Raw genomic sequence first — 16,191 nt, 5'->3', positions numbered from 1 at the left:
TATATATGTACTTATTTTATACACACATATAGACATTCACTCTTTTATATATACAACAGTGTGTACCTATTCCTGTTTGTTTCTCAAGGAATAAATTTTCTAGCAGAGGGTTAAGGTTTTAATTTTTCATTACTGATTTTTGTGTCATTCATCAAAATTCATTAATATTGCAATATCTAATGTCCATGATGGAGGAAAATCATTATAGAATTAGTGCTCTAACTACAGAACTGATTGTCTCAACCACACTTGAAGAAGTCTGCCCTATTTAAATAAAAAAGAATTCTCTATTCTTCACAACTGTTTTGATTAACCCTTTCGAAAAGCCTTTACTGATACACAGAATTCATTGTTGTGTCTCTTTTGGGGGGATATACCACCCTCTTCTTAGACACTGCATTGCTATGGAAATCACTGTCAAGAATGAGAAGCCAATAAAATTTAATTAAAGGTTTAGATTTTTCCTAGGTTCAACATTCCCTCAACAGATTTTTCAAAGTGTATGCAATAATGACATCTCTAAATTAGAGATGAATTGAGAATGGTTTATTAAATCTGCTACATCTATTGGAAGATTAATATTATTATCATTTATAATGTAAAAGCACCTCAGGGCCCTACATGGATACATGCCATTGCACTAGATGCTATACTAGCAGAGAAAAAAAGATGGTTCTTGCCCTAAAAAGACTTTCATTCCATTTTGGGGGAACATAAGATGAATTTGTGTATCAGTCATTTTGAATTATTGCTTCATGTCTCTCAATACAATCTCTAGCCAATAAAGAATTCAATATGTTCATTAAATGTTCATTTAATCTATTTACTGTTTATGGTGGTAGCAAGTCATTAGGGTCACACGTGAATACTTGCACTCTTTAGTTGTGAGGATTTAAATTTATCTTAAAAAAAATCCAGAAAAATAAGAAATATACCTATTTACACACTATATTTTTTTAGACTAGAATAGTTATTGATATGTTAAAAAACTGTTGTGCCCCTAAGAATTGTACAAAGTTGTGATTTACCAATATGTGCAACTATCTCATGAGGAGCCTAATGCCAGCAATGTGATAAAAGAAGAGGACAGAGACTTTACAAGTTTGAATTTTCATAAGTTTGACTGATGCAGCAAGGCTTTCATGTCACTGTTTGATGTGGTAAACCCAAAAGATCTACAAAAGAAATGTAAAAAGAGTTTCAAAAGGCAGGAAAATCAAAACTAATCAGGTATTCTCCTTTTTTACTGTCAATAATAGGAGGCCAACAGTTGGGCTGGAATTTACAGTCTAACTTCATATTTGCCAGTTTTTATCAGTAAACATCAGTCTGCTCTGCCAGAGGCAACAACCCCTTTCCATAGCACTGGCTATTTCTGTATATCTGAAGAGCTTTTCAGAGGTCCAGGAGACTCACTTGCTGTCATACTGTGGGGAGGGAAGGTTTTAGTTCTTAGCTGAGTGACCAAGCTGAAGTTAAACATAGGTTAGGTTGCAGTCTGGATAGGGAGTGAAGCCCACAGCGTTAGGGATCAGATTAATAAACACAAGCACTTAGTGCCATTTCAGAAGCCCTGAGGTATCATCTTCTGTCTTGCATACCAAAAATACACAATCCTGTGGCATATCTGTGAATCCCACGAGTGAATTACTTTACAGTAGTGGTTTTAGAATTAGAATACTTAATGCTGTATCTTGAAATGTCTTAAAGATCAACAAAGAGCAACTCCTAGGATTAGGATTAGGCTTATGAGAACAGGGGTTGAAGAACTTTGCTTGTTTTGCCCATGCAACATCCCTGGCATAGGTTAGTGTAAAATGCCAGAAAAGACTGGTTATTATTTTTCTCTAATGCCAGGCAGGATTGCTAGGTCTCTCAGTTAAACTGCAAGATGTCATAAGCATAAGAGTCAGAGACAGAAAGGTTACAATTTGGGTTCTTGCACACCCTCTTAACAGAAAATTGGTCCAGATACTACAGAGAGAAATAACTTCCAGTATGGGTTTTTCTTACAATTCATGTTGTGCTTACTATTTAGAAGACTTATAACTCTTTCTCTAGAAGACAACTTCTATTTGAGCACCTTTAACTGGGTTAAAGAAGGACACTTGCAAGTATGATTATACAAAACTAATGAGCACGTGACAGTTATCTTCTATAGATGGAAAATAATTGGAACTAGAGATAATAATCACAGTCCTGAAGCAAGCACCCAATGGCTCTTTGATGACGAGCAGTCATCAGCCAGACTGGAAGTATTAGGTTTAGTTACTGCCTACAGCAAGATGATCCTTGATCTTGCTAAACTACCATTCTCCTGTTCTCTGTGTTTTCTCTCAGAATTTTATATCTTTCTTTAGGCCAGTATTTTTCTCCTGAACAGCTGCTAATATTGACTCAAGTGACTTCACTTCTGTCTTGATTTTTGCCTTTGTAACCTTGAAGAACCGACACACTCTCACAATTATTTTTTTTCAATAAAATTGAGACAAGGTCACATAACTGCATTTCTTAAAACTGAGACCTGGGTCACACACAGATGAATTTTGCAAAATGGTTGTCAGTTACTATTATTTATTGCTAACTATTATTATTAGGGTATATTATTAGCTTGAAGTTTGTGCTGTGTTTAAACACAGGGTTATGGAAAGTAGATTCTGCAGTTAGTGTTAGTAGTACATTGTGACATCTAGACATGAACTAGGGAAATGCTGAAAGCTAATAACTTTTCTGCTTTTCTTTTTAAACTAGGTTGCTGTTAACTGAAATCAGAGTGCAGAGGGAGATCAGGCAGAGGAGCAGCAGACTAGAGAGCTCCTTGTAGAACTCCTTCAGGCTCCCCAAATCAGCATGAGGACCAGCTTCAGAAGGAGAAAATTACCATTACTCCACTCAGCATTCATTTATTGGGTTACTGATAAGGGTAAAACTGTATATGTATTTACAGTGAGAAGCATAGATTCCAAGGAGCTCTGTTTTTGAGGCCTGCTGAACTTCACAAAGGTTGTTTCAAGAAGAAAAGAGTGGTCCTTGGTTTAAGTTAAAGGGATTGAAAAGTTTGGTTTGCAGACAAAGTTTCATAGCAGGCAGGAAACCTTGACTTTTTTTACTCAGAAATCAAGAGTTGAGAAAGGATCAGAATTAAGGTTATGGTTACTGAGCATAGGGTATTGGGGACAGCAAGAGCAGGGCTGTTTCCCAAGGGACAAGGAGCCAGGAGTGAACCTGAGGTAGTGACAACAGGGAACAGCCACATTGTATACAAGCAGGGCAGGGGTGATGACTAACTGGCTCTGTTGGCAGCAATTATCAGGCAGGGCGAAGTCTGGTCCGCTAAGCAATACAACCTGCAAGTCAGGACAGCAGAAGCCAGAGCTTACCTAGAGCATGGCTCAGTCCAGGAGAGGGGGCCAGAATACAGGCTGAAATGGGGCTCCTGGCCCACAGATGGAGGGTGAGGGTCCCTGTTGAGGCTAATCAGGGCGTGTAGTGCCCTGGGGCCACAACAGCAGGATTGCGTTGTTGTTTGTTGCACTGTGCTGTTTCACACCAAAGATTTTGTTATGGTAAAAAATGGCTCGGTGCCAAAAGAATTACTTATCGAACTATAATCTGTATGATTTTTCCACTATAACTGAATGCTAGACTAAAATGTCTGCTGTTGCTAAGCCTACACTTCAGCAAGAGCTATTTTGTAAGCTTCAGAAAAATAAAACGTTCCTCTCTTGTATGACTTTCAGTTTGCAGAAAGTTGAGTATGAAAGAAAGAAATGGTCCATGTTTTGTCCCTGCCCAGAGCTTGTTCTCTGGGATCTTCTTACGACTGTGGAAACTGCAGAGGACAATAGCCAAAAGGCTGCCGTCTGCCAAAGCTGCCTGGGTGCTTATTCTGAAGTAGGATGAATTCTGGTGGCAGGAGAAAGAGTTTTTCTCAGTCCCTTCAGTAGTGTTAATCTGTATATTAGTGCTCCAGCACTAAAAACCAGTGCTGTAGCTACCAGAGGATGGATACTGATATACAGTTCTGATTTTATAAATTAAGAATAATTTTTAATGTTATGGCACCTGACTCGGAATCTTTCAATGAGCCTAAATTAAGATTTCAGAGAAGGTCTTGAGAAGTTCTAAATCCCACAAAGTTAATCATTCATTGATGAATGATGATTCTGGAAGGGAGAATTTTCTGTGGTTTTTACCTAATCTAATAACAACACTGACTAAGCATTACCCTTAAAAACAGGGTGAGGACTTGGTTAGAATTAGAGAAAGACATTGATTTATTACAAAATCCTTCAAAACTCCCTTACATCAGATATTAGGACAGTTATTTCCCAAAATTGCAGTTGAAGAGCAATTTTGGGAGCCCTTGGATTCTAGTTAAGCGGAACAGTCTGTTAGAAACTATAGTTTCTGCTGACTAAAACCCCTCAGTCAAGGCAGAGAGTGGTACTTTGTTTCAAGGTCTCTAATTTACTGTTAAACCCTGATTTAAATCTTAGGTAGGCTCAGGGTTGTGGACACCAGGAACCTGCTGATTCTGCAAGACTTGCTCAGAAGTGGTAAAGAATGACTCAGGAAGAAAAGGACTTCTAGGATTTTTTCCCCCCCAATCTTGTCAGTGATGTAAATTGATAACCATGTCACAGCAATGAAGTAGCTTCTACTTCATTTTCTTCCTTGTATAGGGTTTCTGTAAACCTATAGTAAAGTGTGAGTCACTGTGAGTGATTTTCCCAAGATGGTTCCCTTTACTAAATTTATAGTTGGGATTAGGATTAGAAAGGAGAGGGTCCAGTACTCTATTACTGGACTTTTCAAGGCTCAGGAACATAAAATATGATCTAGTGTTACAATGACAAAGTAATTCCTATTTCATTCACCACCCAAGAGTATCTCCATTCTTAAACACAGAGTAACAGGAAAGTTTGCAATTGCAGATGGAATATTGGGAAGAGTAATATGGCTGCTGGTGAATGGTTAACGCTAGAGTTAATTCTTCTCTGCAGCAGAAATCCTACATCTCCAAGTCAGAGAGAAAGAACACTTCATATTTTTATTCAAGTCTCTAGTTTTTTGCTTTGTTTAGGTTGGGGTCTGAAGCTATGCTTATGATTATGAAAGTCTGTGTGACAAATATCTTTCCCTGTTCTTCCTCCTGTAATTGTGGCCTGCTCTAAAAGACAAGAAAAAACCCAGAAGCATGTGGAATAAGGCTAAGCTCAGCAGTGGCCATACCATGAATTACCATCACCTCTACAATAGTGTCTGAAAAATGTCCTTTATCTTGGTTCCTGCCTACATTAAAACCTAAGGTAGTTTAATTTATATTTTTTTAAGTATCTTGGAGGCTCTGCAGTGTGTTTTTAAGCACAGGAAAGATGGGAACTGCAGGTTTGGAGCAGAATTCCTGGAAGCTGTTTCAGAGAACAGCTAATATTTTCTTCTAGTCCAACAAGAAACTTGTTGGCAAACATAGGGTTGTGATTCTGGTTAGGATGACAGCAGAGTAACCAAGAAGGACAGTTTCCTTAAAATCCTGTTATTCTCCGATGCAGAGTGTTATAAGTATACAATTTACAAGGCTTCTGTGATGTAAGATGACACACTATGCCAGACATAAAGAATTGCTGAATTTTTTTGTAGCTCATTTTTAAACTCAAGTACTGGTAGGGTAGAAAAGACAGTGAATGGACCTTCTCTGACCTATGATAAAAATGAGTGCCAGAAAATTGCCCTCTAGTCTTTCAAATATATGTGTGTATATATATATATATATATATATATATATATACTCTAACTGTCCTTACAATTGTTTCCTCTTCAGACTAAGACTTTTTGGTTGATTCTGAAGGGTTCAACCCTCTATTTTGAGAAATTATTTCTATTTTCTTTTGATGGAGTAGAGATGAACCTTACTGTTCTCTATTTTTTGATTTCTGTTAGAATTTCTGAGAGCAACGCATGGAGAGGAACTTTACTGAGGCATCCTCCAATACCTGAATTGTAAATCAGCAGTTTGTATTTTGCTCTTCCTTATATATGGGATTGCCACCATGAAGCACAGAGCTAGAAAATTGACTCTGTTGATGTTTACAGAAGACAGCAGGTTTCAGGGAGATGGCAGAAGGTTTCAGGGAGCCAACCCACAAGAAAGCTTCTTTTCAGGTTGAAAGTTTTTGTTGTTCTTTTGCTCTGTTCTTGTAAACATGTCAAACTTATTAGCATATGAGTAGAACTGTAGTTTATGTTAACTTTCCTGGGAGAATAGCCCAAAGCCATGAATATAAATTCCTGTTTCTTTATCCTTCAAGACTCACTGAGACATTTTGTTCCATTGAGGGAAAAAAAAACTAGCTTAATTTTCTTTGTTGTTTTTTTTTTCCCTCTGCCCACCTCTCTATTCTGTTTGAGAACTTAGGGATGAGGTCATAGCTATGGCTAAGGTAATGGACTGGACAAGCCAAGCAGTTAGATTTATTCAAGATCCTTTGAAGTTCATGAGCATATAGACAGAGATTTATTCCTTAGTGAGTTGGGAATTCTTAATACAAACAGCAGATCTTGAAGAGACAGTTTCAGTATTTGGTCCTGCAAATGACACCAGCCTGCAATTAAGGCTTTAGAAAGGAAAAATAGGCCTTTTAAATTTTCTCATTCTGGATGCTGCTTAGGGCTTAGATTTTGTGTCATGGAAAGGTGCAATAAAAACACCAGGTTTAAACATTGAAAAAGGCTCTTGGTAAGGAAGAAAGCAATTTCTGGAAAGGAAACTGTTCATATTTTAATATAGTCCATGGAGGAGATTCTAGTTAAATTCATAATTAGGATTTTTGTGTACAGGAACTTAACAACTTTGTTACTGAGGCCTCCTCTTATCAGGTCCGCCATTAGAAAGAGGAAGGCTGGTTCCAGAAAAAAAACACACTTTATTTTCTGTTGCCCAGGGAATTGGTTCTCTGGGCTGATATTCAAGAATAGTTAAGTCTTGACTAAGAGTTTGGTCAGAAAAAGCAGAAACTGCAGAACTACCCAGTCTGCTGGATGCAAAACTCTGCCTGTAGAGATTGAGAGATTGTGCTGAAGAGAATAAAAGCTGATCTGTGGGATCTGTTTAGCAGTTTTGTAACCTGCAGAAAAGTCACTGGGCTAGGTTTGGTATTGCAATTATGGTTTGGAAAGACAGGAGATGAAGAAGATTAAATTAGCACTAGATGATAATGTAAAATGAGGGTATAGTTTCATCCTATTATGATACATATAGAAGTCGGGAAAGGTGTTAGTTCAGAATAAGGATCTGTTCCAGAAGAAAATAATAATTTGCGTATTATTCTGTTCTTTGTAGAGGTTTCTGGCTACAATTAGGATTGGATTAGGTTAGATATAGGATCAGGAACCTCACAGAAAGTCAATTTAATGTTTGAGACCTCACAGTTCCCTAGACAGCATTGACAACTGGTTTTGAGGCCAAAGTCCCCACTGAGCACAGAAATGAAACTACATAAGCTACAAGTGAGAGGGCCTAAAGGCATCCATTTATTTGCAGAGCCTAAAAAACCTAAAGCAGCAAAAGAGGCTTATAGCTCTCTGATCCAAATGGTCTCTGGCTTGGTTTTATGGTTTAATCTACCCATTTCATATAAGATTAGGACTGCATGTAGCAGGACAAATGTTTAGGATTACATTTTTTCATCTTGCAAGAATCCAGTGTATTCAATTAAGTGCTAGTGCCTATATCATCTTATGAGACCTTGATTTTTTGAGGCCCTGTTAGATTTTGGACAACCACAGATGTATTTTTGACCACAGAAAACAAGGGATGAAACTTGCCTAACCATCTTTCTGTATTTATTAAATCCAAATCATTTGGGGTTTTTTGTGGTTTCAAAAATGTCACAGTTTCCAAGGTAATTAGACTACAAATTTCTTAACTTCAAGCACTTGAGAAGATGATCCTTACAAGTTGAATTAGTGGCATTGAAATATGAAATCAGATGAATAGGCTAGAATATTGTAGTAACTTAATGATATTTTTGCTTTAAAAAAAAAAGGTATAGAAAAAGAAAAATTAGATATGTAATATGTAGGGAATAATCCATAAGAGAAATTTTGTTTGATCTCTTACTTAGTTATATTTTCATTAGCAATACTACATGGTGCTTGTTCCTTAAAATAAGCAACATTTTTGTCTTTAAAAAAAAAAAGAAGGAAACTGAAGAAAACAATTTAAAACCAATTCCAGCAGCAAACAATCCATATTTATTACTGTTATGTTTTCATCCAACTTCTCAAATTGGCTCTATAACACTATTGTTCTACATAAAAACTAAGTGCATAGTACACTTCAGATAATGATGCATCAACATTTGTGACTTTTTTATCTTGGAAAATTAAGCCTAATTCTCAAGAGCAATGCTATGAAGAAACTCATTTTAAAACTGCAGTGCTATTTTAAACCTGCTTACTGAGTGCATTCAATGGAAAAGGCCAAATACCATCATTCCTATGCATTTTTAATAAGTGAAACACTGGCATTTACTCAGAGTTTTTATATCATCATTCAGGGAGTGATCCAGTTAATCAATGGTTCCACTTTTATTAATCTTACAAGCATTCTGTCTGCTGGAGTACTGTCATTTATAATTTGTCTTTTCTTATTGCTGATTATGGGGATAGAAAGAATGTGTCCATGACTACATTTCGTACTACGTCCTAAGTATATTCAAGACTTTGTTTTGGTTTTTTTCAGCCTCACCTCTTAATCATTGTGATAAAAAGAATCAAAGCTAAAAAAAAAGCAAACAGGTATTGAAAAAGCCACAGGGAGCCTGAAATTCAAGAAAATTGCTCATGTGGCTGCAATCATGTAAATCACTCTGAATGCCAACGGAATGAAACACGTACATGAAATGGTAAATGCAAATTATACTACTAAATAGGTACAGATTCAGGTTCATATGTAATTATATATGGGTTTCAAAATTAATTAACTGTCTCTACTTTATGTTTCTCTTCTTGTAGTCATCTGCATAGATTCATTGCTGCAGTAAGACATCATTCTAGGTCTCACAGCACTGAAATACGGTATCTTTTAGCATAAGAGAAACATAAATCTTGCAAAGAAAGAAGCATAAATCCTATTAACTAGAAAAGCCCAAAAGTATCCAGGTAATACCTATTCGCTCGCAACTTATAGAACCAGTATTTTTTCCCTCTTCACTTTACAAAAGTCCAAAAGCCAAAACAGCTCTTTCTGTGAACATCACTCTCTGGTTTACGGAGACTGAAAGGTACTGGTTTCTATGTCACCCCTCCTCCAGAATTCCAGTATCATAATGGTGAATACAAGAGAAGCCTTGCTGTCATACTTCAACAATAGCATAACTAGCATAAATCAATATTTCCCAGTATCAATAGAAGCATTCCCAGTAATGATGGCAGTATGCGTTATGTTTAGCTCTTCAATAGTGGGAATTTAAGCAGTAATCAAAGGTCCAATCAGGCAGACTGCAGTCCTTCATCGCAGCATTACAATATCTTTCACTAGAAATTAGCTTAAATCAGAATATGAGGTCGAAGTCATCAGCATGAGCCCTGCCCTTACTGGACAAATCTGAGTTTGTATTTTGAAAACACAAGTCCTGCCATCTGCTTGCAGGTGGCTGATTATTTGATAAGGTTTCAGAGGTACTATTTTCAACCAATTTGTAAAGTTCACTTCAGGTGGTATTCCTGTATAATTAAAGGGGTTTTTTTAAGTCATTTACTAAATCAACAATCCAAAAGGAAAGTAAATGTTGTCTTCTATTCTGTTACCTGACTGAGTTTTCAGTCTAAATTTGAGACAGCTCTAAATTACTTCTGACTTGTGTCTCTCCAGCAAGGAAACAAGACCTTGGTGATCCTATTCAAAGTTCTGTTAAAAAAACAAACAAACAAACAAACAAAACAAACAAACAAACAAAACTTTTCCTTGTATCTGGTTACATCAATAGCATATTTTTTATCGATACACTGTTTTCATCCTACACTTATATTTTCCACTTTTGGTTAGATCCATAGTTTATGCCAACATGTTAAAATACAGATTTGGTTAGTTTGAGAATTGTCATGCACACACAAATTTTTGTCCCTACTTCTCTCTCTTTCAAATACATTTAGCATAGTATTCAATAGGGATTTATCTTGACCTACTTATCCACTATCAGAGGAATACTCAGACTATTCCTCTTGGGCATTCAAAGATTTCAGCTTCAGAATGATGCCATACTGCCACAGATTAAAAATTAGGGAATATTTGAACTTTCTTCAAGTTGGTCTTCTTCCCTCTTATAAATCACCAATTACTTGTTTTCTTTTATGGGCAATTACTCCATTTTTTTCCTTTTTTAGTGAATCTGAAGTGAATCTGAAGTGATTCTGAAGTGATAGTATTAGCAAAAAAAGCATTGACAGTTAATAGTGACAAGAAAAGTGGTCACTGAAAAAGATTGACACTCTTTAAGTTTGATTTGCTTGGTTTTTAACCTATTTCTTTTCTTCTTGTGGTTTTGACTAAATACACCAAGTAGTACTGGGAACATAACCTACTGTTAGATCTATTGACTACTTACCAGTATACAACCTTGTTTTGAGATGCTCAGAACTTAGACCAAACCATTCTGTTCTAACACTCTTGTTCAGACTAGCTCTGACTAACCTATCCTTTCTTTTATCTTTAAAAGAGAAAAATCCAAACATCATTCAGTTTTTCTTTGGTGTAAAAGCACAGAAGAAAGTTGGAAATGAGGTGAAAGAATGGAATTTGATTAGTTAGGGGTGTAGGAGTTCAACTTCGAGGCAAAAAAAAAGGTGGTCTCTCTGGGGAAAAAAATTGTATTTAGTCCGGTGATTAAAAAAGCATGATCATATGCATGGACAAAACAGCTAAATTAAAACTTCCATAAGAACCTTTCTGCCTTTTAGCTGTATTTAGTTATTGCCTATTTTCCTTTATTCCGTGTCTGGGTTTGGCATTCAGAGGGATCAGTGGACTTTAGTTCTGGCCCTGCATATCAGCCGTAGAAGTAGGCTGTAATGCAACAGCTCTGCCAGATACACATAGACAGTATGAGCTAGAATGCCTTTCTCCCAGTCCAGACAGGAACAGTTTGGATCCATATATACTATCTTAAGTAGAGAGAGTACGATGCTAGGTACCCACAGCAGGATGTTTGCTACCCACTCTTCAGGTACTGTCAGCTCCAAGGACAAGAATACTCAATAGGAGTATCAAGTTACTTGAAAGGTAACCCATGAGTTAACTGCAACACTTTCCATCCATTTATCATTATCTATTTCTGTGAGGGAAAAGTCCATTTTATTGAAATAATTCATTCGTCAGCAGAAAGGAAGTTGTCTATTTCAAAAGTAATACATTGAACAATGAGAACATTGTACATGCCATGATGTCTCTCAAGAAATGTATTTGTCTCTCAAGAAATATATTTCTATAAATCTGTCAAAATCTTTTCACTTCTCTCAATTATGCATTCTTGTATGGATAAAAACATGTAAGTCTGAGCAGTTTGCATTTAAAGACACACAGAGAGATGTGTCTACCTCTCTTCCCAGGCATATTGTTTTGGTGAGCATAATATATCCATTATGGCAGAAACTACTGAAATACAGTATTGAACACAGCAGGCAGTAAGTAATATGGTTTCTGCCACAGAATTATAGGAAACACTAGGAGGCACACTGCAGCAATGATACATATTTACAGATGTTGCAGCGAGAGTCAAGCTAAACTGCTGGAGGCCTAGACACTTGCAGTGAAATTATTTATCTTCGAAATGGTTTCTTCTAAAACATAATTGCTTGGTTCTGGACAAAAAACAGAGTGGTGCAGAAGCATGTATCCTTTTTCTTTTTGCAACTGATTAAGCCAGAAGAGTTACAGCCAAAATTTTGAGTCAAGAAAAATAATAAAGTGCTTTTAACTGAATGTCAAACAAATTTTCTTCTGCTAGTTTTCAAACAAGATTCATTCACTACAATAATCTCTTTCACACTTAAATACTGCTGTGGTCACCATCTAAAAGCTTTATAAATGATCCTTCAAGTTTGTAGTATAAGACAATTACCTAGGTGGAAATCAAAGCCTGCCAAAACTCCAAGATATAAAACAGGTTGCTATTTTCTTTGCACATCTGCAGCATATGCATGTAAATTGGGCATCCACCAACTGAAATTGCAGATGTAGACATACTTTTTTTTCCCTGCTACAAACCTATAGAACATTTCAGCTTAAGTATGCAGTTTCCATCTTTTGCATATTAAATTTGTGCACTGATTTTAAATGTGTTAGCTTACTTATCAGTAAGCTATGTAAAGTGTGTTCCTACTCTTTATAAATCAAAGTGTATTTTTGAAATATCTAACAACTGTGATTAAGCTAGTGTATAGCTCCATGCCAAATTCAAATATAGCAATATTTGTGCCAGTAATCTACTCAAAGGTAAGTACGACCAAGTTATGAATGTATTTCTATATAAAGAGTTTTGAAGCTCTGAGGTATATTGAAAAGCCAAGCAGAAGCTGCAGCACAACTAATGAAATAAGCAACTGGGCTCTCAAGAGAAGGGAGACAGAAATAGTTAGAGACTAAAGCCCAAAGAGAAATGTGGGTGATATACAGAGTTTTCAAGGGAAAAGATGTGATGAAACAGGGAAGAGACTACCTGAGATTCATGAGGAGAGTCAAGTCTATGCAACTGGGGACTAATTAGGAGGAGAAATTAATAAGTCTGTCACCAGTGAAGACAGAGAAACTTGAATAGCAAACTAACCACAAGAGTAAGGATATAAAATATGGTTCTGAAGTTGATGGAAGGTAGGGTAAATTCTATAATTATCCTTTATCTATAATTATACTTAATTATCCTAATTAATCTTGATTGCCTTCAATGATGAAATGGCTGGCTCTGCAGAGACGGGGAAAGCAGTCTGTGCCCTTTACCTTGACTTCAGCAAGGCATTGGACATTGTCTCCTGAAGCATTCTTGTGGGCATGCTGAATGCATACAGACAAGATGGGCAGACTTCAAGGAGAGGGAAAAAACTGCCTGGATCGTTGCACTCAGAGTGTAACACATAAAATTAAAACTGAGCCTCCTCATAGCTCAGTAAAAGAATTGATACTACTAAATACATTTGGGATAGGAGCATCTGGTTATGAACAACACCAAACAGAGGGGAGCAGCTGATACACTGGAGGGGGAGCAGGGGACTTTGACAGATGGACAAACAGCTGACCCATGAAGGTGGAGGAAAGCAAAGAGTAAAGACAAAGGCAGAGTCCTGCATCTGAGATGATATTAACCCCAGGTAACAGCGAAGCTGGGGGTGAATGGTTAGAAATCAGCTCTGGTTAGAAATCAGCTCAGAGTAATTGCACTATTACTCTGCAATAGTGGTGTGGTGGACAGAAAGTTGAACATGGGACAGCAGTGCACTCTTTTGGCAGTAAAGGATAACAGCATTTTGGGCAGCAAAAGTGTCCAGAAAGTATGAGAGTGGTTATCTCCTTTTGTCTTGCCCTTGAGAAGCTCCATCCAAAATAGTGTCCAGCTTCGAATACTTCCAGTAGCAACCAATTACTAGGAAGATTACAGCATATGGCATACAGACTCCAAAGGAAAATTATTTGTTCAGCCTGAAGAAAAGAAGGCAATGGGGGTGGCAAGATGGGGGTGATGGAGGTTGTGTCAGATTGCTATCTTAACTACCTCAAAGTGAGCTACAGAGAAGACAGAGCCAGACTTTCTCTTCAGGCTGACAAGCTAAGACATGAGAGACAATTGTCACCAGGTGCAGCAAAGGAAATTTGCCTGGATCTAGTGAAAACTATGTTCATGGTGAGAATGATCAAGTTCCAGAACAAGGTCCCAGAGAAGTTTCAGGGTCTCCATGCTTGAAGATTTTTGCAACTGGTTTAAAATGGTCCTGATCAAATTTTGAAACTCGTCTTACTTTTAGCAGGATTAAACAAGATTTAGATATCCTTTCTGGACAAAATAATTAAATGAAAATAAGTTTGGGGTGCACATTAAAAGAAGTAATTTTAAGGGAATCTTTACTTTCTAAGGAAGAGTAAGGAGAAATATGGGTTTCATGAGAAATAAAATTTAGGAATTTGATGATGATGATGATGATGATGATTACTTGCCAGTTGACGCCTACTCATTTGGGGGAAAGAAGCATTTTCCTAGTAATTTGTATATTTGTGATTAGTTATGAACTGGGATAGTCAACCTAAAACCTAGATAATCAGTGGCTTTAAAAGTTATACCCAAAGAGCAGAAGTCTTTATGAAAGTTAATTAGCTCAATAAATAATTTTCAGGTCTTTGTTCAAACAAGGATCCAAGTCAAGTTAGAGTTCACAGGAATTTTTCAGATAAGAATCTACATTCTGAAGATCTGAATCTGAAGAGAAACACAGGGAGAATTGATGACACATTAGGTAACATGTGTCTTCAAAGTAAGGACTCTCTTCGGGGTACGTGCTGTTGGAGAAAGAGTTTGTGTAAAAAGTCCTTATTTGTGCAAGTCCATCTAACCATCTTGAAAGCTTGTTTGATCAAAGAAAGAAAGAAAGCATTTAGACATGATCTAACATAAAGATTTTCTTTTATATATGTGCTCCTTTCTCTAAACATTATAAGTGAGCTGTTAATACTTGGATGTCATACATACTTATTTTATTCTATCTTAATATTTCTTGGCTATAGGGGTAAATATGGGGAACCGGCAAGCTAGACATTTCACACATCTGATGATTATTAAAACCAGATTACTGCCTATTCCATCAAGGTAATGCTAAAGATACTTAAGTGGTAGGGAAGATCTTATTCACAGACTAGCTTAGGAAGCGGCAAAACAATGAGCATCCTTGCCAGATGGATTTGGGCATGCAACATGGCATAAGCAAGTCCCTAAGGGCATGATCCCTAAAGGCCTATGAAGGATTTTGCAACAGAAAAGGTGTTTCTGCACCTTCTCATCAATTGTCTTCTACTAAATACTTGGAGTACTGAGATTCTACAACCAGTGTAGACTGGTATTATGAGAAAACGTGGAAATTAAGAATATTGTTGGGACATAATTCACACCTGAGAAAAAAAAAAAGCCAGGTAAACAAGATCGCAGTAATGGATAAGAAGGCATGGAAGCCAAGAGGATTGAAAAAAAAATCCCCCCCAAAAATGAAACAAACTCACACAAAAAAAAAAGAGAACAAAAAAATTAAGTAAGAGTACAAGTCAATACAGCTGATGAAAGTTATTGCATTTAATTCACGTAAAAAATAGGATGAGTTCTGAGAGAAACACTTTAAATGTTTCTAGATTAATGCAAAAACCTGGACAACAAAGTGGTGAATAGTACAGGACATTAAGCTGTTGTAACAGCTATAAAAGAAAAATGGAGAAATAGCAATCCTGATGGGAAGCAGGTAGAGGCTTTCTTCAGAAAATCATAAATAAACATTAAGGTGGTGTAGTTGCACTGTACATTAGCAGTGTGACAGAAACTAAAAAAAAATATAAAGCAATAGCTCAGATAAAGAGTTTATATAAAAAATTATTTTTAGGAAAGACTGGTATCATGCCAGATTTTTCTAAAACCCCTGAATGAGATTTGCATTCAGATAAAGACATCATTTTATTACTATATAGAATAAAAGATACCTGGAATTACATCAAGAAAAAAAAAAGTCTAGATATTTCTGCATATTGTATTTTAAAAGTTTCTTTAGCAACAAGCTTTGAAGGCAAAAATGTTGGGTCATCTTTGAATTGGCAGTGAAGAGCTAATCATACAAAATGTTTTTGAAAGTAGTTATTACATCTGCCTTAAATGATGTTAAAAATACATACAAAAATTACATTTGTAATGAAGTTTCCAATTTCAAAAACCTGAGCAGGAAGAACTTGTGAGAGTTAACAGATTGTCTGGTTGTCTGGAAGGCTCAAAGAAGTTTCCTCTATGTCTATATCCTCTGAAACCTGTAGTATAAAACTATCTTTAAGTTGTATAACCAGTGCTGTGAAACTCTCATGTGGAAAGTTCCTGTTCTAATGGAATAAATTAGTGTCTCAGAAAGGTTATTAGAAGTCAATGGAGAGCTAAAAATCAAAGGGAAGGACTGACT

Source organism: Manacus vitellinus, unplaced genomic scaffold (genome assembly GCF_001715985.3).
Source record: "Manacus vitellinus isolate BGI_N305 unplaced genomic scaffold, ASM171598v3 scaffold_4_pilon, whole genome shotgun sequence".
Classification (NCBI taxonomy): Eukaryota; Metazoa; Chordata; class Aves; order Passeriformes; family Pipridae; genus Manacus; species Manacus vitellinus.
Note: the sequence above shows the minus strand (reverse complement) of the source record.